Source organism: Bos grunniens, chromosome 13, assembly GCF_055505025.1.
Source record: "Bos grunniens cultivar Pamir isolate PY7600 chromosome 13, Bosgru_T2T1.0, whole genome shotgun sequence".
Taxonomy (NCBI): domain Eukaryota; kingdom Metazoa; phylum Chordata; class Mammalia; order Artiodactyla; family Bovidae; genus Bos; species Bos grunniens.
In genome coordinates, this window is record NC_141177.1 from 49,872,270 (window position 1) to 49,900,111 (window position 27,842).

Genomic DNA, 27,842 nt, shown 5'->3' on the forward strand with positions numbered 1-27,842 from the left:
CCTCTTCCTAATATCTTCTGCTTCTGTAAGGTCCATACCATTTCTGTACTTTATTGTGCCCATCTCTGCATGAGATATTATCTTGGTACCTCTAATTTTCTTGAAGAGATCTCTAGGCTTTTCCATTCTATTGTTTTCCTCTATTTCTTTGCATTGATCGCTGAAGAAGGCTTTCTTATCTCTCCTTGCTATTCTTTGGAACTCTGCATTCAAATGGGTATACCTTTCTTTTTCTCCTTTGTCTTTTGCTTCTCTTCTATCCACAGCTATTTGTAAGGCCTCCTCAGACAACCATTTTGCCTTTTTGCATTTCTTTTTCTTGGGGATGGTCTTGATCCCTGTCTCCTATACAATGTCACAAACCTCCATCCATAGTTAGACAGTGCCACAGATAGACAGGCACTCTGTCTATCAGAGATAATCCCTTGAATCTAGTCATCACTTCTGCTGTATAACTGTATGGGATTTGATTTAGGTCATAGCTGAATGGTCTAGTGGTTTTCCCTACTTTCTTCAGTTTAAGTCTGAACTTGGCAATAAGGAATTCATGGTCTGAGCCACAGTCAGCTCCTGGTCTTGTTTTTGCTGACCAAAGAACTTCTCCATCTTTGACTGCAAAGAATATAATCAATCTGATTTTGGTATTGACCATCTGGTGATGTCCATGTATAGAATCTTCTCTTGTGTTGTTGGAAGAGGGTGTTGCTATGACCAGTGCATTCTCTTGGCAAAACTCTATCAGCCTTGCTCTCCTTCATTCTGTACTCCAAGGCCAAATTTGCCTGTTACGCCAGGTATTTCTTGACTTCCTACTTTTTCATTCCAATCCTCTAAAATGAAAAGGACATCTTTTGTGGGTGTTAGTTCTACAAGGTCTTGTAGGTCTTCACAGAACTGTTCAGCTTCTTCAGTATTACTAGGCAGGGCATATACTTGGATTACTGTGATATTGAATGGTTTGCCTTGGAAATGAACAGAGATCATTCTGTCGTTTTTGAGATTGCATCCAAGTACTGCATTTCAGACTCTTTTGTTGACTAGAATGGCTACTCCATTTCTTCCAAGGGATTCTCGCCCACAGTAGTATAACAGTAGAGTATAGAATGTGGTTTATGACACATGTAGGACAATTAAGAACAACAATAGCATAAAGGAGGACAAGGGACACCTCGCTATTGTTGTAAATGTCCTATACCAGAAATGAAGTGATATAGTATTATTTGAACATAGACAGTTATAAGTTAACAATGTACATTTTAAACCCTAGATCAACCACACAAATAAAGAGGCATGTATAACAAGCCAAGAGTGGAGAAAAATGCAATCATTTAAATGCCTAATACAAAAGAGGGCAGATAAGGTGAAAAAAGAAACATAGAAAAGATGAAATGAACAGAAAAGAGATAGTAAGATGACAGATCTAAATCCAATGACATAATAAAATACATTAAATGTATATGTTCAAACACCACAATTAAAAGGCAGAGACTGTCATACCGGGGACAAGGGGGAAGCAAGTACTCAACTACTACATGTTGTCTACAAGAAACCCATTTATGTTTAAAGACACAGATAGATTAAAAGGATGGAATATATACTCCATGAAAACAGTAATCAAAAGAAAGCTGGAGTAGCTATACTATTATAAAACAGTAGATTTCAGAAAAAGAAATGTTATCAGAGATCGTTACTGTTCTTCAGTCACTCAGTCACACCCAACTCTTTGCAACCCCATGGACTGCAGCATGCCAGGTCCCCCTGTCCCTCACCATCTCCCAGAGTTTGCCCAAGTTCATGTCCGTTGCATCAGTGATGCCCTCCAGCCATCTCATCTTCTGCCACCCTCTTCTCCTTCTGCCCTCCATCTTTCCCAGCATTAGGGATTTTTCTGCTGAGTTGTCTGTTCCTATCAGATGACCAAAATACTGGAGCTTCAGCATCAGTCCTTCCAATGAATATTCAGGATCGATCTCCCGTACAATTGACTGGTTTGATCTCCTTGCTGTCCAAGAGACTTTGAGGAATCCTCTAGCACCACAGTTTGAAGGCATCAATTCTGTGGCATTCTGCCTTCTTTATGGTCCAGTTCTCACAACCACACATGACCATTGGAAAGACCATAGCCTTGACCATACGGACCTTTGTCAGCAGAGTAATGTCTCTGCTTTTTAACACACTGTCTAGGTTTGTCAGTTGCCTTCCTGCTAAGAAGCAACTACGTTCTGATTTCATGGTTGCAGTCACTGTCCACAGTGATTCTGGAGCCCAAGAAAAGGAAATCTGTCACTACTTCCACCTTTCCCCTTCTATTTGCCATGCAGTAATGGGGCCAGATGCCATATCTTCATATTTTTTTAATATTTAGTCTTAAGCTGGCTCTTTCACTCTCCTCCTTCACCCTCATCAAGAGGTTCTTTAATTCCTCTTCGCTTTCTGCCATTAGAGTGGTATCATCCACATATCTGAGGTTGTTGATGTTTCTCCTGCCTATCCTGATTCTAGCTTGTAACTCATCCAGCCTGGCATTTCTCATGATGTGCTCAGCACATAGGTTAAACAAACAGGGTTTCAGCAGACAGCCCTGTCTTACTCCTTTCTTGATCTTAAACCAATCAGTTGTTCCACACAAGGTTCTAACTGTTGCTTCTTGATCTGTGTACAGGTTTCTCAGGAGACAGGTAAGATGGTATGGTATTCCCATCTAAGAGCTTTCCACAGTTTGTCATGATCCACACAATCAAAGGCTTTAATGGAGTCGATGAAACAGTTTTTCTGAAATTCCCTTGCTTTCTCTATAATCCAGCAAATGCTGGCAATTTGATTTCTAGTTCCTCTTTCTATTCTAAACCCAACTTGGACATCTGGAAGCTCTTGGTTTGCATAATGCTGAAGACTAGCATGCAAGATTTTAAGCATGACCTTACTAGCATGGGAGATGAGTGAGACTGTCCGATGGTTAGCACATTCTTTGGTACTACCCTTCTTGGGAATTAGGGTAAAGAATTGAGCTTTTCCAGTCCAGTGACCACTACTGGGTCTTCCAGATTCGCTGATGTAATGAATGCAAAACCTTGATGGCATCATCCTTTAGAGATCTGAATAGTTCTACTGAAATTTCATCGCATCCACTAACTTAACAGCAGTGCTTCTTAAGGCCCACTTGACTTTGCATTCCAGAATGTCTGGCTCTGGTGACTAACCACACCATCATAGTAATCTGGTTCATTAGTATCTTTTTTATACAGTTCTTCCATATATTCTTTCTATCTCATCTTGATCTCTTCAGTGTCTACCAGGTCTCTACCATTTTTATCCTCTATTGTGCCCGTCTTTGGGCAGAATGCTCCCTTTATGCTTCCAATTTTCCTGAAGAGATCTCTACTCTTTCCTCTTTTGTTTGCTTCTATTATTAAGCACTGTTCACTGAAGAAGGTCTTCTTGTCTTTCCTAGCTATTCTTTGGAACTCTGTGTTTAATTGGATGTATCTTTCCCCCTCTCTCTTGCTTTGTCCTTCTCTTCGTTCTTCTTCTATTTGTAAAGCCCCTCAGCTAACCACTCTGCCTTCTTGCTTTTCTTTTTCTTTGGGATGGTTTTGTTCACCACCTCCTGTGCAGTATTACAGACCTCTGTCCACAGTCCACAGATCTTCAGGCATACTGTTAACTAGATCCAGTCCTCTGAATCTTCGCTACCTCTACTGCGAATTCAAATGGGATTTAAATCATACTTGGCTGGCCTATTGTTTTTCCCAGTTTTCTTTAGTTTAAGCCTGAATTTTGCTATTAGAAGCTGATGATCTGAGCCACAGTCAGCTCCAGGTCTTGTTTTTGCTGACTGTATACAGTTTCTCCATCTTCAGCTACAAAGAATGCAATCAATTTGATTTCAGTATTGACCATTTGGTGATGTCCATGTGTAAAGTTGTCTCTTGTGTTATTGAAAAAGGGTATTTGCTATGACTAGTGCATTATCTTGGCAGAATTCAGTTAGTCTTTGTCCTGCTTCATTTTGCCCTGTTATCAGACCCAGGGATCGAACCCAGGTCTCCTGCATTGTAAGCAAGACGCTTTACCGTCTGAGCCACCAGGGAAGTCCTTATCAGAGATTACATGAGATTAAAGAAGGATATCTCATAATGATAAAGAGGTCAATTCATCATGACCTCTTTATATGAAGCAAAAATTAATAGAAGTGAAAGGAAAAATAGATAAGTACACAATTATACTTGGAGATTTCAACACTCCTTTCTCAATAATCATTAGAACAAACAGAAAATCAGTAATTATCTAGAATACTTGATAACACTATTGACCAACTTGATCTAATTGATCTGTTACTTTACTCAACAATAGTAAGATTACACATCATTTTAAAAGGTACACAGATCATTTTCCAACATAAACCAAATTCTGAGCCATAAGTCTCAATAAATTTAGAAGGACTGGAATCATGAAAAGTACTCTATCTGAATGTAATGCAATTCAACCAACTAAAAATTAATTATAGAAATATATTTAGAAAGTTATCAAATACTCAAAAATTTAAAAACTTGCTTCTAAAGAACACAAGTCAAAAAAAGTATTTTGAATTGAATGAAAATGAAAACACACCATAACAAAACTTATGAGATATACTCAAAGCAGTGATTAGAGGAAATTTGTGGTATTAAATGCTTACTTTAGGAAAGCAAAGTTTCAAATCAATTAACTAATCATCTACCTTAAGAAAGCAAAAACAAGAGCAAATTAAACCCAATGAAAGCAAAAGGAAAGAAACAGCAAAAGAGCAGACATCAATGAAATAGAAGAAATAAAAGTAAAATTTTTAAAACAATTAAGAAAATCAATAAAGTCAAAAGATGGTCATTTTAATAAAGAAATACTATGAATAACTCTATGTCAATATATTAGACAACTTAAATAGACAAGTTCCTGGGAATATATAAACTTCTAAAGCCCACTTGAGCGCAGCCGAGAGGAGCTACCCCATGTCTGAGGTCAGGGGCAGCGGCCGAGAGTGCCAGGCTGTGATAGCGCAGGAACGCCTGAGAAGAGCTACCCAAGTCCGAGGTCAGGGGCGACGGCCGAAAGGAGCTACCCTGCATCCAAGGTCAGGGGCGATGGCTGAGAGGACCTAACCCACGCCCCCACACCCAAGGCCAGGGGCGGCGGCCGGGAGGACCAACCCCACATCCAAGGAGTGGTGGCTGCGCAGGCGCAAGAGGGCCTAGAGGAGCTATCCCACGTTGAAGGTCAGGAAGGGCGGCGGTGAGGAGATACCCTTCGTCCAAGGTAAGGAGCAACGGCTGCACTTTGCTGGAGCAGCTGTGAAGAGATATGCACACCCAGGTAAGAGAAACCCAAGTAAGATGGTAGATGTTGCAAGAGGGCATCAGAGGGCAGACACACTGAAACCATACTCACAGAAAACTAGTCAATCTAATCACACTAGGACCACAGCCTTGTCTAACTCAATGAAACTAAGCCGTGCCCGTGGGGCAACCCAAAACGGGCGGGTCATGGTGGAGAGATCTGATAGAATGTGGTCCACTGGAGAAGGGAATGGCAAACCACTTGAGTATTCTTGCCTTGAGAACCCCGTGAACAGTATGAAAAGGCAAAATGATAGGATACTGAAAGAGAAACTCCCCAGGTCAGTAGGTGCCCAACATGCTACTGGAGATCAGTGGAGAAATAACTCCAGAAAGAATGAAGGGATGGAGCCAAAGCAAAAGCAATACCCAGCTGTGGATGTGACTGGTGATAGAAGGTCTGATGCTGTAAAAAGCTATACTGCATAGGAACCTGGAATGTCAGGTCCATGAATCAAGGCAAATTGGAAGTGGTCAAACAGGAGATGGCAAGAGTGAATGTCGACATTCTAGGAATCAGCAAACTAAAATGGACTCGAATGGGTGAATTTAACTCAGATGACCATTATACCTACTACTGCGGACAGGAATCCCTCAGAAGAAATGGAGTAGCCATCATAGTCAACAAAAGAGTCCAAAATGCAGTACTTGAATGCAATCTCATAAATGACAGAATAATCTCTGTTCGTTTCTAAGGCAAACCATTCAATATCACAGTAATCCAAGTCTATGCCCCAACCAGTAATGCTGAAGAAGTTGAAGTTGAATGTTTCTATGAAGACCTACAAGACCTTTTAGAACTAACACCCAAAAAAGATGTCCTTTTCATTATAGGGGACTGGAATGCAAAAGTAGGAAGTCAAGAAACACCTGGAGTAACAGGCAAATTTGGCCTTGGAGTACAGAATGAAGCAGGGCAAAGACTAATAGAGTTTTGCCAAGAGAACACACTGATAATAGCAAACACCCTCTTCCAACAACACAAGAGAAGACTCTACACATGGATATCACCAGATGGTCAACACCGAAACCAGACTGATTATATTCTTTGCAGCCAAAGATGGAGAAGCTCTATACAGTCAGCAAAAACAAGACTGGGAGCTGACTGTGGCTCAGACCAGGAACTCCTTATTGCCAAATTCAGACTTAAATTGAAGAAAGCAGGGAAAACCACTACACCATTCAGCTATGACCTAAATCAAATCCCTTATGATTATACAGTGGAAGTGAGAAATAGATTTAAGGGCCTAATCTGATAGATAGAGTGCCTGATGAACTATGGAATGAGGTTCGTGACACTGTATAGGAGACAGGGATCAAGACCATCCCCATGGAAAAGAAATGCAAAAAAGCAAAATGGCTGTCTGGGGAGGCCTTACAAATAGCTGTGAAAAGAAGAGAAGTGAAAAGCAAAGGAGAAAAGGAAAGATATAAGCATCTGAATGCAGAGTTCCAAAGAATAGCAAGAAGAGATAAGAAAGCCTTCCTCAGCGATCAATGCAAAGAAATAGAGGAAAACAATAGAATGGGAAAGACTAGAGATCTCTTCAAGAAAATTAGAGATACCAAGGGAACATTTCATGCAAAGATGGGCTCGATAAAGGACAGAAATGGTATGGACCTAAAAGAAGCAGACGATATTAAGAAGAGGTGGCAAGAATACACAGAAGAACTGTACAAAAAAGATCTTCACGACCCAGATAATCACGATGGTGTGATCACTGACCTAGAGCCAGACATCCTGGAATGTGAAGTCAAGTGGGCCTTAGAAAGCATCACTACGAACAAAGCTAGTGGAGGTGATGGAATTCCAGTGGAGCTATTTCAAATCCTGAGAGATGATGCTGTGAAAGTATTGCACTCAATATGCCAGCAAATTTGGAAAACTCAGCAGTGGCCACAGGACTGGAAAAGGTCAGTTTTCATTCCAATCCCAAAGAAAGGCAATGCCAAAGAATGCTCAAACTACCGCACAATTGCACTCACCTCACATGCTAGTAAATAATGCTCAAAATTCTCCAAGCCAGGCTTCAGCAATACATGAACCATGAACTTCCTGATGTTCAAGCTGGTTTTAGAAAAGGCAGAGGAACCAGAGATCAAATGGTCAACATCCGCTGGATCATGGAGAAAGCAAGAGAGTTCCAGAAAAACATTTATTTCTGCTTTATTGACTATGCCAAAGCCTTTGACTGTGTGGATCACAATCAACTGTGGAAAATTCTGAAAGAGATGGGAATACCAGACCACCTGACCTGCCTCTTGAGAAATCTGTATGCAGGTCAGGAAGCAACAGTTAGAACTGGACATGGAACAACAGACTGGTTCCAAATAGGAAAAGGAATACGTCAGGGCTGTATATTGTCACCCTGCTTATTTAACTTATATGCAGAGTACATCATGAGAAACGCTGGACTGGAAGAAGCACAAGCTGGAATCAAGATTGCTGCGAGAAATATCAATAACTTCACATATGCAGATGACACCACCCTTATGGCAGAAAGTGAAGAGGAACTAAAAAGCCTCTTGCTGAAAGTGAAAGAGGAGAGTGAAAAAGTTGGCTTAAAGCTCAACATTCAGAAAACTAAAATCATGGCATCTGGTCCCATCACTTCATGGCAAATAGATGGGGAAACAGTGGAAACAGTGTCAGACTTTATTTTTTGGGGCTCCAAAATCACTGAAGATGGTGACTGCAGCCATGAAATTAAAAGACGCTTACTCCTTGGAAGGACAGTTATGACCAACCTAGATAGCATATTCAAAAGCAGAGACATTACTTTGCCAACGAAGGTCCTATATCTAGTCAAGGCTATGGTTTTTCCTGTGGTCATGTATGGATGTGAGAGGTGGACTGTGAAAAAGGCTGAGCGCTGAAGAATTGATGCTTTTGAACTGTGGTGTTGGAGAAGACTCTTGAGAGTCCCTTGGACTGCAAGGAGATCCAACCAGTCCATTCTGAAGGAGATCAGCCCTGGGATTTCTTTGGAAGGAATGATGCTAAAGCTGAAACTCCAGTCCTTTGGCCACCTCATGCGAAGAGTTGACTCATTGGAAAAGACTCTGATGCTGGGAGGGATTAGGGGCAGGAGGAGAAGGGGACGACAGAGGATGAGATGGCTGGATGGCATCACTGACTCGATGGACAGGAGTCTGAGTGAACTCCAGGAGCTGGTGATGGACAGGGAGGCCTGGCATGCTGCGATTCATGGGGTCGCAAAGAGTCGGACATGACTGAGCGACTGAACTGAACTGAACTGAAAGCCCACTAAAAAACTAAGATAACCATAATAGCCCAACATTTGTTAGTTTTTAAATAAATTGTAGTTATAATTCTTCTCACAAATAAAACTCCAAGTAGTGAACTCTACTACATTTACTACATTTTAAAGGAAGAAGTAATACCCATTTTACACAAACTTTATCTACCTGATAAAGGACACATATGAAAACAGCTAATACTGCCTTTAATGGTGAAAGACTAAGTGTTTTATCCCTAAGACTGAGAACAAGACAATAATGTTCACTCTTACTATTTCTATTCAATATTATATTGGAATACCTAGCCAAAAATATTAAGCAACAAAAAGAAATAAAATGCATAGAGACAATATGATCATCTCTGGAGAAAAACCTAAAGAATATACAAAAAAGCTCCTAGAAATAAATAAAGTTCAACATAAAATATTGAAACAGTTGGAAATTGAAACTGAAAAACAATACCATTTATAATGGCATCAAATGTATTCATTATTATGGGGATATTTATCAGTCAAAAAAAAAATTCAAGACTAATGCACCTAAAATTAACAAAATACTGCCAAGAGAAATGAAAGATGACCTAAGAAAATGAATAGATATATCATGTTCATGGATCAGAAGACTCAATATTGTTAAGCTGTCAGTTCTCTTGGACTTAATCTGTGATTTCAAGGAAATGCCAATACAATTTCAGAAGACATTTTTGGTAGAAATTTATAAGCTGATTTGAATATTTATGTGGACATGCAAAGGATCTGAAGTAGCCATAACAATTTTGATAAAGAACAAGTTGGAGGAATTATATCTGATTTAGAGACTTACTAATAAAATCTAGCAAATAAGATAGTGTGATATTGACAATGAAATGAACAGGGACTCCAAAAACAGACCCCACATATATGGTCAAGTAAGACAAAAGTATGAAGATAATTCAATGGGAAAAGACAGTCTTCAACAAATTGTGCTGTAATAACTGGATGTTCATATGCAAGAACATGAAATTCAACCATTATGCCTCATACAAAAATTAACTTCAAATGGGTCACAGACCTAAATGTAGACTCAAAACTATAAAACTTCTAGAGGAAAACATAAGGCAAAATGCTTATGACTTTGAGTTAAACTAAGACCTTTTAGGTAGGCTAAATTAAGCAGAACCATTAAAGAAATACTTGAAAAATAAGACTTCATCAAAACTTAAAACTTTTGCTTTTTGAAAGACAGTGTTGAAAAATTTAAAACTAAGCCACAGACTGGGAAAAACGTTTATAAAACATATATTTGTTCTGAAGTTAAGTTCATAAAAAACACTTAAAACTCACTAATAAAAATAAGCCAATAAAAATAAGAAAATCTGACCAGACTATTTACAAAAGAAATATGTAAATGGCAAATAAACAAATGAAAATATGTTCAACATTACTAGTCACTAAGGAAAAGCAAATTAAAACCGCAAGAAGATTCCACCAGGGAAGATTCCTTCCCTACTGGGAAGGCTGGAAGTAAAGCGCCGAGCACACTATGGTAGGCAGACCAGTGGCCTGCAGAGATGTCCATCCAGTCACTGGAACGTGTGAGTCTTGTGCACAGCTAACGCTTGTTCCTCCTTCCACCTACTTCCTTCATAGACACATTTTCTGATCATTCTTCACACTGCTTTTAGCTAACATAGTCATTTTTTTCCCTCACTTAAAAAAAAAATTATTTATTTGACTGCACGGGGTCTTAGTCGCAGCACATGGAATCTTTGGTTGCGACATGCAAACTTTTAGCTGCAGCACATGAGGTCTAGTTCCCTGAGTGAACTCACGCCCCCTGCACCGGGGGCATGGAGTCTTAACCCTGGACCACCAGGGTAGTCCCCTTCCCTCACTCCTGATTATAAGTCTAAGAAGATACTCTTCCATTCTCTTCTGATCTCTGTTGTTAGTATTGAAAAATCTGCTGTCGTTCTAACCACTGTTACTTTATATGTGATCTCTTATCTCCCTTTGTTTTGCAGGTTTTCTCCCTTTATTTAGTATTTAATGTTCATACAGGAAGTATCTAGGTGTGGGGTTAGCCAGCTTGGGGTTTCCTGGAATTCTTCCATTGAGGGTTCACAGCTTTAATCAGTTCAGAATTATCATCTATTTTCTCCTCAAATATTTCCTCTAATTCTTTCTCTCTCATCTCCTTCTGGAACTTTTATTAGCTTTGTATTGGACATTTTCATTATTTAAATTCCCTTTCATGTTTTCCATTTTCTCTCTCCGTGCTGTTTCTTTTCAGCAATTCTCTCCTCCAGTAAGCTAATGCAGTAAAATCACTGAGATTTTTGTTCAATGAGTATATGTCAGGGACTTGCCCGGTGGTCCAGTGGCTAAGACTCCATGCTCCCAATGCGGGGGACTGGAGTTTGATCCCTGGTCAGGGAACTAGATCTCACAAGCTGCAACTAAGAGTCTGCATGCCGCGATGGAGACTGAAGATCCCACATAACTAAGACCTGATGCAGCCAAATAAATTTTTCTTTTAAAAAAAAACTTAATATATTTCACATTTCTAGAAGGCCTATTCATTATTTTGCAAACTTTCCTTCTTTATTTACAGTGTCTTGATCTTCCCTCCAGGACTTGATTCCTTCTATTATGTTTTTAAGCATTTTTAGCATACTTTCCCCCCTCTCTCTGATTGTGCCTTTATTAGCTCAAGTTCAAGGGACTGGAATCTTGCTGTTTGTTGTGTCTGCTGACTCTTGCTCACAGCGAATTATTTCATTGTATGTTTCCTAATTTTTTAAACTCATGAGCTCATCTTTAATGAGGCTCATTTACTGAGAAGGCACAGTGAGGCCAGTGTTGTTGGAGAATCACTGCTGGGTGATTCAGGAGGGCAGACATTCCAGGGGTGTTCACTCTGGGACAGATTGTTATGTTTATTTCTCTGCTTGGAGTTTTCTTGAGCCTTGCAGAGATATTTTCATGCTTTCTGAGTGGAGTAAAGACATGTTTTGGACCCAAAGCCCAAGGGCAAGCCCAGGGCTTCATTTTTCTCTAGGGAGACTGTTTCCTTCTACTCGAGCTAAGCCAGCTTCCTCGTCTCCTCCTTGTGCCAAGAGCCAGATTTCTTCTAATCCCCCTTTCCACTGAGAGTTCAGCTCTTCAGATGTCCTGACTTAAGACTTCTCAGGATTCCAAAACCTTGTCTCCTGTCCTCAACTGGGTTTCAAGCCCAAGCTCCCAAGGTTTATTGGGAGCAAAAACAGACTCCCAGGTCAGTTCATGGGCTCACATGGCTCTGATTTTCAGTCTCCTCCTGATTTCAAAGACTCATGGCCTTGGCCATGCAGCTTCCAAGGGTCACATGCATCCTGAGTTCCCTGTGTGTTTGGGATAGGAGGGATTTCAAGTCTCTGAGTCCATCGTCTTTCTGGAACGAGAACTCTCCTCCTCCACTTATTCACGTGGCCACCTCCCAAAAAACATAATTTCAGAGTCATTCTCTGACTGTTTACACAGCCCTGAAACACATTAGTTTAGTTGAAGCATTCAGCCAATCATCCAGATGTTTTTGTCTGCACGATGCCAAATATCCAGATGTGCATCCAATTCATCTGCTATTTCCAAGCAAAACAAACTTCCATTATTAAGCACATCGCTATTTCACAAACTCAGGGATCCCGTGGCTATAATCCTGCCCCTCATTTGCTGAGACTAATGACATTACAGCCCACGACTTTCCTTCAGTCACACTGACTTCTAACGCTGTCATTCTTTTCCTTGTTGTTGTTACTGTTATTCTTTTTTTTTCCATAATACAGTACTGAGGTCAATAAGTATTTATTAAACTTTTGGCTGAGGGTGAAAAGAAATATCCCCCCACTCTACCCCTGGGGGATATTAAAATCTAGCTGTATTTATTTATTCGTTCTTTCATTCAATACTTTTTTGTGGCGCAGACACCGTGTTCCTGGGCAAATCATGATGAACAAGACTGGTTCCCTACCTTTGTGAAGTGGACCATTTAGTGGGACACACAAGTAATACATAATAAAAGAATAATAAAAAAAAACAGAATAAAAACAGTCCTAAGTGTTGTGTAGGAAAGGAGAAGTACTGTGACAGAGATCACGCATGGTCTCAGCTCAGTCTGGGGAAAGGGATGGCCTGTCTTAGCAGTGACCTAAATGGTGACCTGAGAGAGGCAGGTGGAGAGTGAGGAAAGAAAGTTCCAGACTGAGGAGCCACAGGAGGGGCCGTGGGAGGGGCTAGGGCCAAAGGAGCTCGGAGGCTGAGGGAACACAGAGACTGGCAGGGAGACTGGGAGTGTCTGCAGGAGCTGGCGTGGAAACCAAGCTGGAAGAGGAGGCTGGCATCTCATCAGGTCTGAATAGGACAGGGTTTGGATTTGGGGATTTTATTCTGAGAGCAGTAACTCCCCTGGCAAAGTCCTGGAGCAGAGGGATGACCCTGGTTGCTGGGTGGGAAGGGAGACTCAGAAGGAAGCAGGTGAGTTAAAGCTTAGCAAGAGGATGGTGGTGACGAATGAGAAATGACAGTGGAGACAGAGGGAAAGAGATGATACAGGGCAGAGTTGGGATGTAGAGACAGACCTGGGGAGCGCGGAGAGGGCGGTAACAAGCCCAGCTTTCGCACGAGTGGCTACAGACATGGAAACACCATTCCTCAGACAGGGAAGCGTGGAAGAGAGCCAAATTCCTGAGGGAAATTTGCTCATTTGGGGCCATCTTAATTCTGAGATTAGCATGTGAATCAGTCGGTTACCTTTAGCGGCTCGATCTTATTACACTAACCTGTCATGAGACACATAAGCAGAGCCATCAAATGGATAGCAGGATGCCTATGTCTGAAGCTCAGAGGAGGCAGGTGAGGTGTGAGTGTGGGGGTCAAGGGCATGTAACTGGTCTGTCAAATCATGAAAATGGTGAACGATGATGTGGTGAGAGACAGACAGCAGGAAAGCTGTCAGAGAAGACAAGGAGTGTTGTTTTTTCTTTTAAAGAAGACTGAGTCATATGATATCACTCATAAGTGGCATCTAGTTTTTTTTAATAATATGAATAAACTTATTTACAAAACAGAAACAGACTTATAGATATCAAACACAAACTTAACAGGTACCAAAGGGGGAGCATTCTGGTGGAGAGGGCTAAATGGGGAGTTTGGGATGACTGCATACTCACTACTAAATTTAAGACCGGTAACCAAGAAGGACCTACTGTATAGCACAGGGAACTCTACTCAATATTCTGGGATAACTTGTATGAGAAAAGACTCTTAAAAAGTGCAAATATATATGTGTGTGTGTGTGTGTGTGTGTGCGTATAAATGAATCATATTAATGTACAGCAGAAACTAACTTATTGTAAATCAACTATACTCCAACAAAAATTTTAAAAAATTAAAAAGACTAAGTTAGGAATATCTAAAGTGGAGAGAAACAGGAGAGCTTGGTGTCATAAAAACCCAGAGAAGAGAGAGTTTTAAGGCAGAAATGGGGGGTCAACTTTTCGTTGAAAACTTTAACTTCTGAAAGGTCAAGTGAGATAAACAGTAAGAGGTGGCGGCTGGGGAGGGTGGATGCCAGAAGAGTCCCCAGAGTGAGATGGGTTAAAGCTGCAGATGGAAATGAAGAGGCGGAGCTAGAACAGGGTCCACGCTCCCTGAAGGGCTGTAGAGAGGAGACGGACTCAAGAGGAGTCCCAGAGGGAGCAGAAGGCAAGGTGGTGTGGGTGGCAGAGACGCAGGCAGAGGAGCTGGGGAGAGCTGCCTGACGAGATGAGCCCTCAGATACCAACCGGGCAGGATCTGGGTAGACAGGGAGGGCAGGAGGATTTGGGCCTGGGGACCAGTGTAGACAAGACCAAGTGAGCAGAGGTGGTCAGAGGATGAAGGGGACCCAGGAGAGACCGGGATGCAGATAGCTTTTGTGTCAGAGCTGAAAAATAAAACTGCATGGGAGGGCTTGAGTCTCTCTCCTTTTTCATCTGCCCACTTCTAAGGAAGGGTCATCATCTTTAGATGACCCTCCCCTGCATTCCAACCACAAGGCTGTAGAGGGGTTGCAGTCATGGTACCCATGCCCACCCCCCAGGGACATGGGGCCCCAACAGGCCAGCTGGACACACACTCCAGCCCTGAGGGCCCTGCTGGCAGAAGCTACAGAGATGCTCCTGTGCAGAGAATGAAATGGGCCTTTGGGCGGCAAGAGAGGCAGGCAGTGGGCACAATCCATGGCCGCAAGGCCACTGGGGGCCCACAAGCACCACTGTCCTTTAAGACTTTTTTGATGTGGACTATTTTTAAAGTCTTTCTGAAATTTGCTAAATACTGCTTCTGTTTTATATTCTGGTTTTTTGGGCAAGAGGCATGTGGGATCTTAGCTCCCCGACCAGGGATCAAACCCACACCCCTGCACTGGAAGGCAAGGTCTTAACCACTGGAACCATCAGGGAAGTCTCCTCAATGTATTCTTTCCTCAGGCCTCAGTGGGTTTTGCAGAGCATCACTTGTCACCAAGAGTGAGGTGGCCCAGGGAACACAATCACCCACTGTGGGGCTGAGCTGCGGGTTGAGAGGCAGTGCCCCACCCGGCCCCCAGGAGGCTAGAGGAAACTCTGCCAGGAATCACGGAAACACCCAACATCTCAGAACTAGCCCACCCCTACCTGTCTACCTGTTAGGGACAACTTTTGAAATCTTTAGTTATAGCTGGTTCATAGTTATGGTTAATTCCATTAATTTCACTTTGAAATGACATCCAAACCCCTTTTCTCCCCAACCTCAAGGATTAGCTTGTGTCAGAATCAAGGCACCAAGACTCACTGGTCTGACACAACACAAAAGCTCTCTCTGAGGAATTCACATCAAAAACTCTACAGATAACAAGTGCTGGCAAGGACGTGGAGAAACAGGAACCTTCCTATACTACTGGTGAGAATGTAAATTGGTATAGTCACCATGGAGGACAGTACGAAGGTTCCTTAAAAAGCTAAAAACAGAGTTACCGTGTGATCCGGTAATCCCATTCCTGGGCATATATCTGGAAAAGATGAAAATTCAAATCCATAAACATACATGCAACTTAGTGTTCACAGGAGCACTGCTTGCAACAGCCCAGACATGGAAGCAACTTAAATGTCCATCAACAGAAGAATGGATAAAGAAGATGTGATATATACATGCAATGGACTATTACTCAGCCTTGAAAAGAATAAAATTCTGCCATTTACAGCAATGAGATGGATCTAAAGCATATTATGCTTAGTGAAATAAGTCAGACAGAGGAAGACAAATACTGTATGATGTCACTACATATGGAATCTAAAAATAATACCCATGGATGTATATGCTAAACAGAAACAACGTGACGGGTCTTTAAACAAACCTGTGGCTACCCCTGGGGAGAGGGAAAGCAGGAGGGACGGAGGGGGACAGGAGATAGGACGGCACGGACTGCTGTGAATTACACAAGTCAGGTACAGGGATATATTTACAGTACAGAGAAATAAACTCATTATTATCTTGCAATAATCCATAATAGAGTATAATCTGCAAAGATACTGACTATGCTGTACATCTGAAACTAACGTAATATTGTAAATCAACTATACTTCAATTTAAAAAAAAAAAAAAAAAGAGCAAAGGAATACAGAGCTTGCTGGTAAGCTGAGCTCAGGTCGTAGGTCCACAGGCTGGAGGTGGTTTCCCACAGAGGGAATGAGCTGTGGGTTTGTGGTAGGTCAGAGGTAAGAAGATTGGGTTCCTTGCCAAAGAAGTGACAAGGAGGCATTTCCCAGCCTCCCAGGCTCTGTGGTCCATCCTCTGCTCAGGGCTGGATGCCTTATTTGGGTTGCATATATGCATAGGCGGCCCCTGGGTGCCTGCAGGCTGAGATGTTGGGCTGCAATCACTATTCCAGTCCACTTTTAGGAAGCGGCCACCAGAGCCCTGGTTCTCATTCGATGTCTGCAGAAGTCAACTTCTAGCATGGGCGGAGTGGCACTCCCATAGCCCACAGAAGCTCCCTGAATTCACACTCCACTCAAAGGGTAGATGCCAGGGCCAGGCCTCTTTGGACCACTCTGCAGAGACATGATCCCTAATGTTGTAGGGAGCGCCCCTTATAAGAGACATGGAGCCTCAAAGGCTTCCTAACTTGGGAGACGGTCATGATATAGTATGTGAAGAATTCAGCTTATAAACTGTGCGTGGAGCAATCCCATTCCTATAAATACACATACGCATACAACTCTACCTGTGTAGTGTACATACATTTAAAAGATTGTGAAGTGACACATGCCAAACGTTAGCTGTGGTTACCTTGCAGGAGGGAGAGGGGCCTGTCGGTGACTATTACTTTATTTCCTATTCTTAACTATTTCCCCATTTTTCTACCATAAACACATAAAGGATCATTTTTTATACTCTTTTTTAAAAGCACACGTGGCAAGTGTCTTAAAACAAGCATTGAAAACCCACAGTTTAGGGATTTCACTGGCAGGCGTGGAGGGCGTGGCTTACAGGAGGTGGACGTTGGGTGGTGTTTGCTGCCACGCTGTTTCACTGCAGTGTAGCCGCGGGGCGGAGGAGCCCACACAGTGTCCGACACACCACGCTGCCCACAAAAAATCATATCCAGGGTGGCTCTCTGTGTTGCCATTCTCACTTGACTAACCATAAATAAAACCACTAGATAATAGCTGGCTGGAACCAGGGCACATAATCCCTCCACAATCAGGCTTTTATACTCCATCCAGATCACTACACGCTCACCGCTTGCTGCCCGAGGTTGGGTAGAAACCACTTAATCACAAAGCTCCAACAGACCACCCCTCTCTCAGCACTAGTAGGTAGAGTCACGGAGGAAGCCAAGGTGCCGTCTTGCACTCAAAATACTTATTAGCAGTTCTTAACAGGGCTTACACATCCACGTGCAGCCTCCTGGCTTTATCCTGGGACCCTTAGAATTGAAAAAACTTCAGTGGATTTCTTTCTCAACTAACCTCACTGTCATGGAAACCCAAATGCACACAGGGTTATCTACATAATGCTGCTGCTGCTGCTAAGTCACTTCAGTCGTGTTCGACTCTGTGCAACCCCATAGACAGCAGCCCACCAGGCTTCCCCGTGCCTGGGATTCTCCAGGCAAGAACACTGGAGTGGGTTGCCATTTCCTTCTCCAATGCATGAAAGTGAACAGTGAAAGTGAAGTCGCTCAGTTGTGCCGGACTCTATCGACCCCATGGACTGCAGCCTGCCAGGCTCCTCCATCCATGGGACTTTCCAGGCAAGAGTACTGGAGTGGGGTGCCATTGCCTTCTCCGTATCTACATAATACACATACACAAAACAGTACGTATGTGTCTAGTGCCTAAGAGCGTGGATTTTGGAGTCAAATGATAATTTGCTTTGGGGGTGTGATTTTATTTATCACACTAACCCTACAAAGGTATTCATGCCGTGTTCCATTTTATAGATGGGAAAGCTGAAGCTCTCAGAAACTCACTCAGGGTCCCACAGAAGGTAAGCACAAAGTAGAAAATGAGGCCACAATTCGCTGACCCCACAGCCTGAGCTTCTCATCCCCTGCCAGGCTAGTCCCACCTCTCCTACCTGGATCTGGCCTTGGGGATGTGTCCGTCTTAAGGATGGGTGTCACCATGTCATCTGAGATGGTTTTCTTTCCCAACAAACTTTCCAAGGAACAGACTGGACTGTCTTTCCCATTTTCTTCTATCTTCCTTCCCTCCCAATTTGCATATGTGAGCATGTACACGCATGCACACACAGTCTTTATGAAATAACCATTTGCAAAGAGTCTAAAGGGGGCTTCAGACACTGCAGGGGCCACAGCACAGCCCCCCCACCCAGCAGTGGCGCAGTGCCCAGCAGTGGCACAGGCAGGGGGCTCACTCACTGCTCTGAGGATCAAGGTCCCCTTCAGAGAGTCTGAGTTGGGGCTACCCCCCGAGTTTGTTGGGGTGATGTAGGGCTCAGCAGTGTTTCCTAAACCTCCTTGCCAACCACAGCTGGAGGAGCCCACGGAGAGGCTGTGGTGGCAGCCATTCTACGGAGGATCCCAGGAGTTCAAGGGGCTTCCCTGCCCTCAGTCTACTTCACAGGGTGGTTGCGAAGCTCTCAGGTTTCCTGCGGATGGAGGAGCCTGGTGGGCTGCAGTCCATGTGGTCGCTAAGAGTCAGACAGGACTGAGCAACTTCACTTTCACTTTTCACTTTTCATGCATCAGAGAAGGAAATGGCAACCCACTCCAGTATTTTTGCCTGCAGAATCCCAGGGACGGGGGAGCCTGGTGGGCTGCTGTCTATAGGGTCGCACACAGTCGGACACAACTGAAGCGACTTAGCAGCAACAGCAGCAGCAGGGGGCTTCCTGCAGGGATGGATTTTGACAAAACATAGAGTGTGACTCCTGTGAAGGCATCGTCACCTCTGAGTGGAAGCTGGTCACCATGGTGACCATCCTGTGGAGTGTCCGTCAAAGCTCCCGCAAGGACAAAACCATCCAGAGCCCACAGACATGAGGGAAACCTAGAGGGCAGAGAAGCTGGAGGGAATTCTTGGGACACAGATTTCTTCATCTGAAAAACAGGGCTAATCATAAACAAGTGTGTGGATACACCCAGCACAGCGCCTGATGTAGAGCAAGCCTTCCAAGATTCTCTTGTAGAGCAGATCTAACTTGGTTTTCAAAACTTAGTGTCACAAATGAACTTGTTTACAAAACAGAAATAGACTCACTGACATAGAAAACTTCAGTTACCAAAGGGGATATGGGGGAGGGGGAAGAAGCAAGATAAATTAGTGGTTCAGGATTAACACACACACACTACTGTATGTAAAATAAACAAGAACCTGCTGTATAGCACACGGAACTCTACTCAATATCTTGTAATAACCTATAATAGAAGAGAATGTAAAAAAAGAATAAATTAATATATATTTATATCTGTGTGCCTAGTCGCTCAGTTGTGTCTCTTTGGGTCCCCATGGACCATAGCCCTCTCCTTTGTCCGTGGGGATTCTCGAGGCAAGAATGCCCTCCTCCAGAGGATCTTCCCAACCCAGGGATCGAAATCAGGTCTCCTGAATTACAGGTGTATTCTTTACCGTCTGAGCCACCAGGAAAGCATATATCTATATATGTATGTATAACTGAATCACTTTGCTGTACACTTGAAATTAACATTGTAAATTATACCTCAATAAAATAATTTTTAAATAAATAAACATTCAGGACTGCAGAGCAGAGGGATTAAAGCCATCTAGCACATGCACGAAAGAGGTGAAATCTAACCCCGACTCCAGGCACCATGTAACTGACCACATTATTTCCAACAGGAATTCAACCGGTGTGTGTATCGCATGACTGGAAGGCTGGGTATAGTTCTGATATAAACTCACGTCCCCAGATTCAATCCTGAATTCAAATGGTTTTTTAAACCAAAAAAAAACCTTAATATCAACCTCAAGACCCAAATATTAGCCCAGCCAGCTGCCCCTCCCGCCTGCAGTTTCACTTGTACAAACAAACCTGTCCCCCCAGTAAGGAGGATCACACTGACTCATGCCATTGTTCACCAGGCAATTATTGTAATGAGGCAAAGCAAACTGAATGCAGGGCTAATCCAGCTGCTGTGTTGATAAAGCATAATAAGGGTGGCCGCTCCAGAGCACAATGGCAGTGTTAATTTGTGCTTTTCTACACGAGCCTGACGCTGCCTGCACCGCAACTGCCCTCAAAACTAAACAGGAGCTAATTATGCATGTTAATTACCCAGCCCTGGGTCAGATCCCAGCGCTGGTTACAGACAGCCAAAGGCCACGCCCACGGTGCTTCCTTTGAACCCTGTGTGCGTAGAGGCTGTCAGGTGCCCAAACCCTTGCACTGGCTTCTCACTGCCTCGAAGATATATTCTTTGCACAAATGAAGATAATTCTGAAGATGAGGCTGGTCACGTCCCCACTTCCCCAATCTTGTCTTCCAAGATTCACCCAGCCTCAAATATTTTCCCCTCTTTTCTTCTCTCTGCACAGAACATTATATGGAGAAAACTTCAGCAAAGGTTAACAGGGACTTCCCTCGTGGTCCAGTGGCTAAGACACTGCTCTCTCAATGCCGGGGGCCCAGGTTTGATGTGGGACCGGGAAACTAGATCCCACATATCACGCTAAAGAACCTGAATGTCACAACTAAAGATCCTGCGTGCTGTAACTAACATTCAGCAAAGCCAAATAAATATTTTTTAAGTTAATAAATTAATAATAAACAAAAGGGCTATATGCTGTATGATTCCATTTATATAACATTCCAGAAAAGGCAAAAGTATCAAGGCAAAGGACAGATCAGTGTTGGCAGAACTGGGGATGGAGGGCAGGGCTGACTCTGAAGGGAATTTGGGGTGTTGGAACTTTTCCTATACAATTAATTATACTCATGGATATACAATTCTTAGAAATATGCAGTTGTCAAAACCCACGAGACTGTACACCACAAAGGGCATATTTTACTGTTTTGTACTTTACATAAATTAAAAATAAATTTAACCAGAGAATAAAACTTGTTCTGACCGTCTTTCTTGTTAATTTGTCTTTATTATTAGAAATTACCATTTTTTTCTGACAAATGAAATCTCTGAAATCCTAGTAAAAATGAAGAGAGGAGAAACGATTTTTTTTTAACTAATTTGTAACAAATGCACTCTGTTGTGTTTGAAATGATTAAGCAGGTGTGTATTGTTTTTTCCCTAGGAGTGCAAAACGAGTATCTATGAAGAAAGAGCACAGCAAAGGTTTGAACAATTTTCCAGTGAGATCAGTCGAGTCTTAATCTCCATGACGCCAAGACTTGGCTACAAAGGAAACTCCGGTCAATTCCCAGCTGTTTCATCTCTGTGTCCCCCAGTCTATGTGGCTGTTCAGGTTTCAGACTGTTTGCTGGTGCCACGGAGACACCATCATAGTTGGCAGCTTTCCCCAATGACACAATTGTTTTTACCCTTCCTCAACTCCCTTCACTGGGGCAGCTACAGCCTCAAGTTCTTTGTCATCTCATCTAGGCAGCAGTTGCTTAAAACACAAATCAGCGACTTTATGATGAGCTAGAATACACATCATTCTTTTCTTCTCCTTGGAACACGCACGGCAACTCCACAGAAAAGCTGATGCAACATGGCAGCCTTAATTATCCCAAAGGTCATTCATTGTCAGGGCAACCTAAACACTTCCACCATTTCCAAAACAATCACACCAGAACTGACAGACAGTTTTGCATTCATTTGTAATGTTAAGTGCTTAATCAACAAGTTAAATATTCTTCAGGTTCACAAGAAGGATGACAACCCCTGAATAGTTTTCTATCACCTAAGTGGGGTTTGTCTGATTAGGGCTGACAGATGTATATAAGAAAACAAGCAGCTTTACCTACACTTTTTTTTTCTTGTTGGGAATATGATAATGTAATAAAATTAGATCTTAAGATGCCTGCATGTTTGTGCCTTGAGAATCATATGCATACCTTTGCTGCAGAAGCCAAAGGAGAGGAAGTAGACAAATACCATAGGATATCACTTATATGTGGAATCTAAAATATGACACACAAATGAACTTATCTAAGAAACAGAAACTCACAGACACAGAGAATAGACTGATGGCTGCCAATGTGTTGCAGAGGGGGATGGATTCAGAGTTCCGGGTTAGCAGATGCAAACTAGAACATACAGGATGGATAACAACAAGGTCCTACTCCACAGGGAACTATGCTCAATATCCTGTGATCATCCCTGATGAAAACAATATGAGAAAGAATGCATATATAACTGAATCACTTTGCTGTACAGCAGAAATTAACGTGACATTGTAAATCAACTATACTTTGATTTTTTAAAAAATCAGCTTAAAAAAAAAGAAGAGGAAGTAGTCTTAAAGTTTGATTCCTAATGCATCTGCTCTCTGTCCACCATGTGCTATCTGCCAATAGTGGGGGGTGGGGGCATACCGTGGAGGTAAACCCTTAACTCATTGGCAAAACCACAGACTCTACAGTTAGCAGAGGCCTGAAGAGTGCCTGATTAGCTTTTCTTGAGTGCAGGGACAGAGAACACTTTACTTCACTCAAGGAATTGAGAATTTATTATAGAAAAACACATGAACTGGCTATGAAGCTGAAAAACTCTAAGGAACCAAGACGGCTCTGGGACCCAGGACTAGATTTGTCTCTCTCTGCCACAGGCTCTCTCTCTCTCTTCCCTAAGGTATCACTGCCTTTCTTGGTCCACACACTCCCTCCCACACCTCCCAAAATGAACTTCTTCCAAGTGCCTCCCATTTTCAGCTTGCTCAGGGCCCTCTGTGACTTCTCTGGCCTCTCCCTGGCACAGAACCATTGCCAACTTGCTGGTTCACACTGTACTTCTCAGTTTTTACAGCCAAGAGCGAAGGTTTGATTGGCTCAGCACATTTTCCCCCTCCAGGCCCAAGTAAGCATGTGTCACCATCAGCCAGTGAACTGACAGCCCTGGGATCAGGCATCAACCTCAACTGCTCAGTTAAAAATGGGGGAACGTAACGCAAAACACAGCCCCTTGGCTGCAGGGGCTCTGGGTGGGCAGCCCCCATTAGAAAGCAGGGGAAGGCTGAGGGGGTGCTGTGCCCAAATCTAACAGTTGAGTTTCCTCTACTACAGGGTGTCAATTCCAGGGCCTACAACTCAGGGGGCAGATGACAGAAATGAGCTAAACTGCCCTGGTCAGGAGGATGCACTGAACGATGGGAAACACTCGGAGGAACTGGAGAATACCACCTAGGGTCAAGAGAAAGAGACAGCTAGCTCTGGCTGATTGTGGTCAGTATGCAGAAAAGAGGGCTTTATGCTGACAGATCCTCCAGTTTTCTCAGCAGAAGTCAGAAACTTGATATTGTATGTAAAATCTCCCCAACTTTAATGTTGGCTCAAACTTTTTAACTCACGTGAGTCAACTGAAACATTCCCTCACTCTTCCATCTTCTGACCAACTGATGGCCCTCACCTTTTAATGCTTCCTGAACCACAGCAATGAGGAGCACGTGGCCATCTTTGAAGGAAGCCCAATCTGTTTCCAAAAATAATTTAAAATTCCTTCTTATATTTAGAATTAATATTGTTAAAATGGCCATGCTACCCCAAAGCAAACTACAGATTTAGTGCAATCCTTATCGAAATGCCCATGATACTTTTCACAGAACTAGAATAAATAATCCTAAATTTTATATGGAACTGCAAAAGACCCATAATTGCCAAAGCAATCCTCAGGGGGAAAAAAAAAACAAAGTTGTAGGCATAACACTCCCAGACTTCAGACAATACTACAAAGCTACAGTAAGCAAAACAGTGTGGTGCCAGCACAAAAACAGACATAGAGATCAGTGGAATAGAAGAGAGCCCGTAAATAAACCCAACAGTCAATTAACCTTCAACAAAGGAGGCGAACATATAAAAGACAGTCTCTTCAGCAAGTGCTACAGCCACATGTAAATCAATGAAGTTAGAACACTCCCTCACACCATACACAATAATACATTCAAAATGACTGGAAGACCTACATATATGACATGACACCATAAAACTCCTAGAACACAGGTAAAACATTCTCTGACATAAATTGTAGCAATATCTCCTCAGATCAGTTTCCTCAGCCAATAGAAATAAAAGCAAAAATAAATAAATGAAACATAAACAAACTTTAAAGTTTCTGCACAGCAAAGGAAACCATAAATAAAACAAAAAGGCAACCTACAGAATGGGAGAAAATATCTGTAAATGATATAATGACAAGGGATTAATTTCCCAAACATACAAACATCTCATACAACTCAATTTTTTTAAAAAGCCAATCAAAACATAGGCAGAAGATCTAAATGGACATTTTTTCAAAGACATACAGATGGCCAACAGACACATGAAAAGATGGTCAACATCTCCAATTACAAAAGAAATGCAGATCAAAACCACAATGAGGTACCTATCACTCACACTGGTCAGAATGGCCATCAATAAAAAGTCTACAAACAATAAAAGCCAGAGAGGGTGTGGCAAAAAGGGAACCCTCCTCTACTGTTGGTGGGAATGTAAACTGGTGCTAGCACTATGGAAACCAGTATACAGGCTCCTTAAAACCTGAACATAGAGCTACCATACGATCCAGCAATCCCAGTTCCGGGCATACACCCAGAAAAGGTGAAAACTCTTACTTTGGAAAGATACATGCACACACTATTCACAGCAGCACGATTCACGACAGCCAGGACAAGGGGTGTCCTTAGTGTCCACAAACAGATGATCAGTTTAAGAAGGTATGGTACCATTTTACAGCAGAATATTACTCAACCATTAAAAAAAAGAATGAATCCCATTTGCAGCAACATGGAACGGACCTAGAAAATATCATAATAAGTAAGTCAGACAAGTAAGTCGGAGTACATCGTGAGAAATGCTGGGCTGGATGAAGCACAAGCTGGAATCAAGATTGCTGGGAGAAATATCAATAACCTCAGATATGCAGATGACACCACCCTTATGATAGAAAGTGAAGAACTAAAGAGCCTCTTGATGAAAGTGAAAGAGGAGAGTGAAAAAGTTGGCTTAATGCTCAACATTCAGAAAGGTAAGATCATGGTGTCTGGTCCCTTCAGTTCAGTTACTCAGTCGTGTCCGATGACCCTTTGCGACCCCTTGGACTGCAGCACGCCAGGCCTCCCTGTCCATCACCACTCCCAGAGTTTACTCAAACTCATTTCCATTGAGTTGGTGATAACATCCAACCATCTCATCCTCTGTCATCCCCTTGTCCTCCTGCCTTCAATCTTCCCAGCATTAGGGTCTTTTCAAATGAGTCAGTTCTTCAAAACAGGTGGCCAAAGTACTGGAGTTTCAGCGTCAACATCAGTCCTTCCAATGAATAATCAGGAATGATTTCCTTTAGGATGGACTGGTTGGGTCTCCTTGCAGCCCAAAGGACTCTCAAGAGTCTTCTCCAACACCACAGTTCAAAAGCACCAATTCTTCAGCCGTCAATTCTGGTCCCATCACTTCATGGCAAATAGATGGGGAAACAGTGTAAACAGCGACAGACTTTATTTTGGGGGGCTCTAAAATCACTGCAGATGGTGACTGCAGCCATGAGATTAAAAGATGCTTGCTCCTTGGAAGGAAAGTTATGACCAACCTAGACAGCATATTGCCAACAAAGGTCCGTCTAGTCAAGGCTATGGTTTTTCCAGTGGTCATGTATGGATGTGAGAGTTGGACTGTGAAGAAAGCTGAGCACCGAAGAGAGGGTGACAGCATATGGAAGAACAATCCAGGTGAGATGGAGGCACTTACATCCAACTGTTTCAGTGTTTCGGGTTTGTTTGGTTTTTCCCCCACAGCTGCTTTCAAGCTCAAGCAGCAGCAACTCTTTTCTGCCCACCTGCTCCTGCATGCCTCCCCCACCACCCCAGTACTCAGAACCCTGCTATGGCCCAGATCAGCCACATTGTGGGTTGTTAGGCCTTTTTAAGTTCATCTGGGGGCCCGCCCTGCATCCTCACAGCTTGTACAGAACACACGTTCTCTCCGATGGTCCACTTATAATTCACCTGAGAACACAAATCACGAAGTTGGCTCTGCCTGTATATGAGAAGCTGAGGCATCACCAAATGACATGACTCATGACCGAAGGAGCACAGAAACCACAGGGCACCGAAGAATCACAGGGCACTGAAGAGACAGAGCCACGGTAGTGCAGGTGGCGGGGCACGGGGGTTTCCCTGGACACCCAGGAAGTGTGGGGTCAGCTATGAAATGCAAGTGAGGTTCTTTTCTGATGTGGACCCTTTTTAAAGTTGAACTGAATTTGTTACAATATTGCTTCTATTTTACTTCTTGATTTTCTGGCCAGGAGGCAGGTGGGATCTTACCTTCCCACCAGGTATCAAACCCTTACCCCTGCATTGGAAGGCAAAGTCTTAACCACTGGACCACCAGGGAAATACCTAGGCAGGGTTCTGACCGACCCCTTAAAGATGGGTGAAGAGCAACAGATACAGGATGAGTGGGCTGGTAGGAGGGGTCAGGGGGACTGACTTTGACCTTGGGGGAGCTTAAGGGGAGCTCACCACGTCCTGAGGCGCAGGGCACTGTCTTCCTGGCTTCCGTTCTTAGTGGAGCAGGTTCTGACTGTACATGGAGTTTCGTAGGGCAGCCACTGGCCCTGCTGCTTTGCCCCAGGCTGCCCAGGAACCTGGCTCCAGTTCCTTATGCCAGCTCTCTGCAGCAAGCCTCGTCTTCAGGTCAGTATGGCTCCAGAAACATCTCTGAGGTCTAGTCAGGGCCCAGGCCCTGCCCAACACACCTAGGACCAGGACAGTAGGGAAAGGTAGCCAAACCTTCTAGCTCGCGCAGGGCACGCATAGCCAGGTGGGCGGGACCACTGCACCAGAGGGGCGGGGCTGGAGCAAAGACCAATGAGGAAACCTTCACAAGAGGGCTTCATCCACGTGACCTTTCCCATCACGAGGATGCAGAGCTGAGGCTCTGCACCTGGGTGCAAGGGGCGGGCACAGGGCCAGTCAGAGTCTAGCTTCTCAGCCAGGAATTTGAGTCAGGGTCCTACGCTTACCGAGCGGGACCAGCAACTTCTAAATCTCAACTTTTCTCATCTTTAAAGTGGATATGACAGTACAGTTGGTTCTATGATCCAACAAAGGTGTTCCTAAAAAATCCTGCTCTTGTGGCGAAGCTGGGGCTGGGGGCACCCAAAAGCTAGTAAGGGCTTCCCAGGTGGCTCAGCGGTAAGGAATCTGCCCGCCAATGCAGGAGATGTGGGTTTGATTCCTGAGTCGGAAAAATGCCCTGGAGGAGATGGCAACCCACTCTATTATTCTTTCCTGGGAAATCCCATGGACAGGGGAGCCTGACGGGCTACAGTCCATGGGGTTGCAGAAGAGTTGGACACGACGAAGCGACAGAACAAGAGCCAATAAAAATGGCAGCACTGTTTAACGCGTGTTCTGTGGTTTAGACATTCATAACTACTACAAGTAAGTTTGGTGGCTTACCTTGAATAAGACCTTAAGTTTGCTTGGTAAGTGGGTGTCGGTGTGTGGGCCGGGAGGGCAGGAGGCGGGCTATCTGAAATCCGACGTAATTCGTAGCACCTGGTGTGGAT

General features: G+C 43.3%; 1 long non-coding RNA gene across 2 annotated transcripts; it reads right to left on the reverse strand.

Annotated features, from left to right (window-relative positions):
* Positions 1 to 4,041: 4,041 nt before the first annotated feature.
* Positions 4,042 to 27,836, reverse strand: LOC147360968 (uncharacterized). 2 transcript variants are annotated; one of them, XR_015139549.1, is made up of 3 exons: positions 27,733 to 27,836; positions 26,791 to 27,026; positions 4,979 to 5,325 (listed from the first exon to the last, which is right to left on the reverse strand). It is a non-coding gene; the product is annotated as an uncharacterized LOC147360968 (long non-coding RNA). The 2 variants fall into 2 exon arrangements; XR_015139548.1 differs by lacking the exon at positions 27,733 to 27,836 and having other exon boundaries at positions 4,042 to 5,325; positions 26,791 to 27,109.
* Between the last annotated feature and the right edge of the window lie 6 nt (positions 27,837 to 27,842).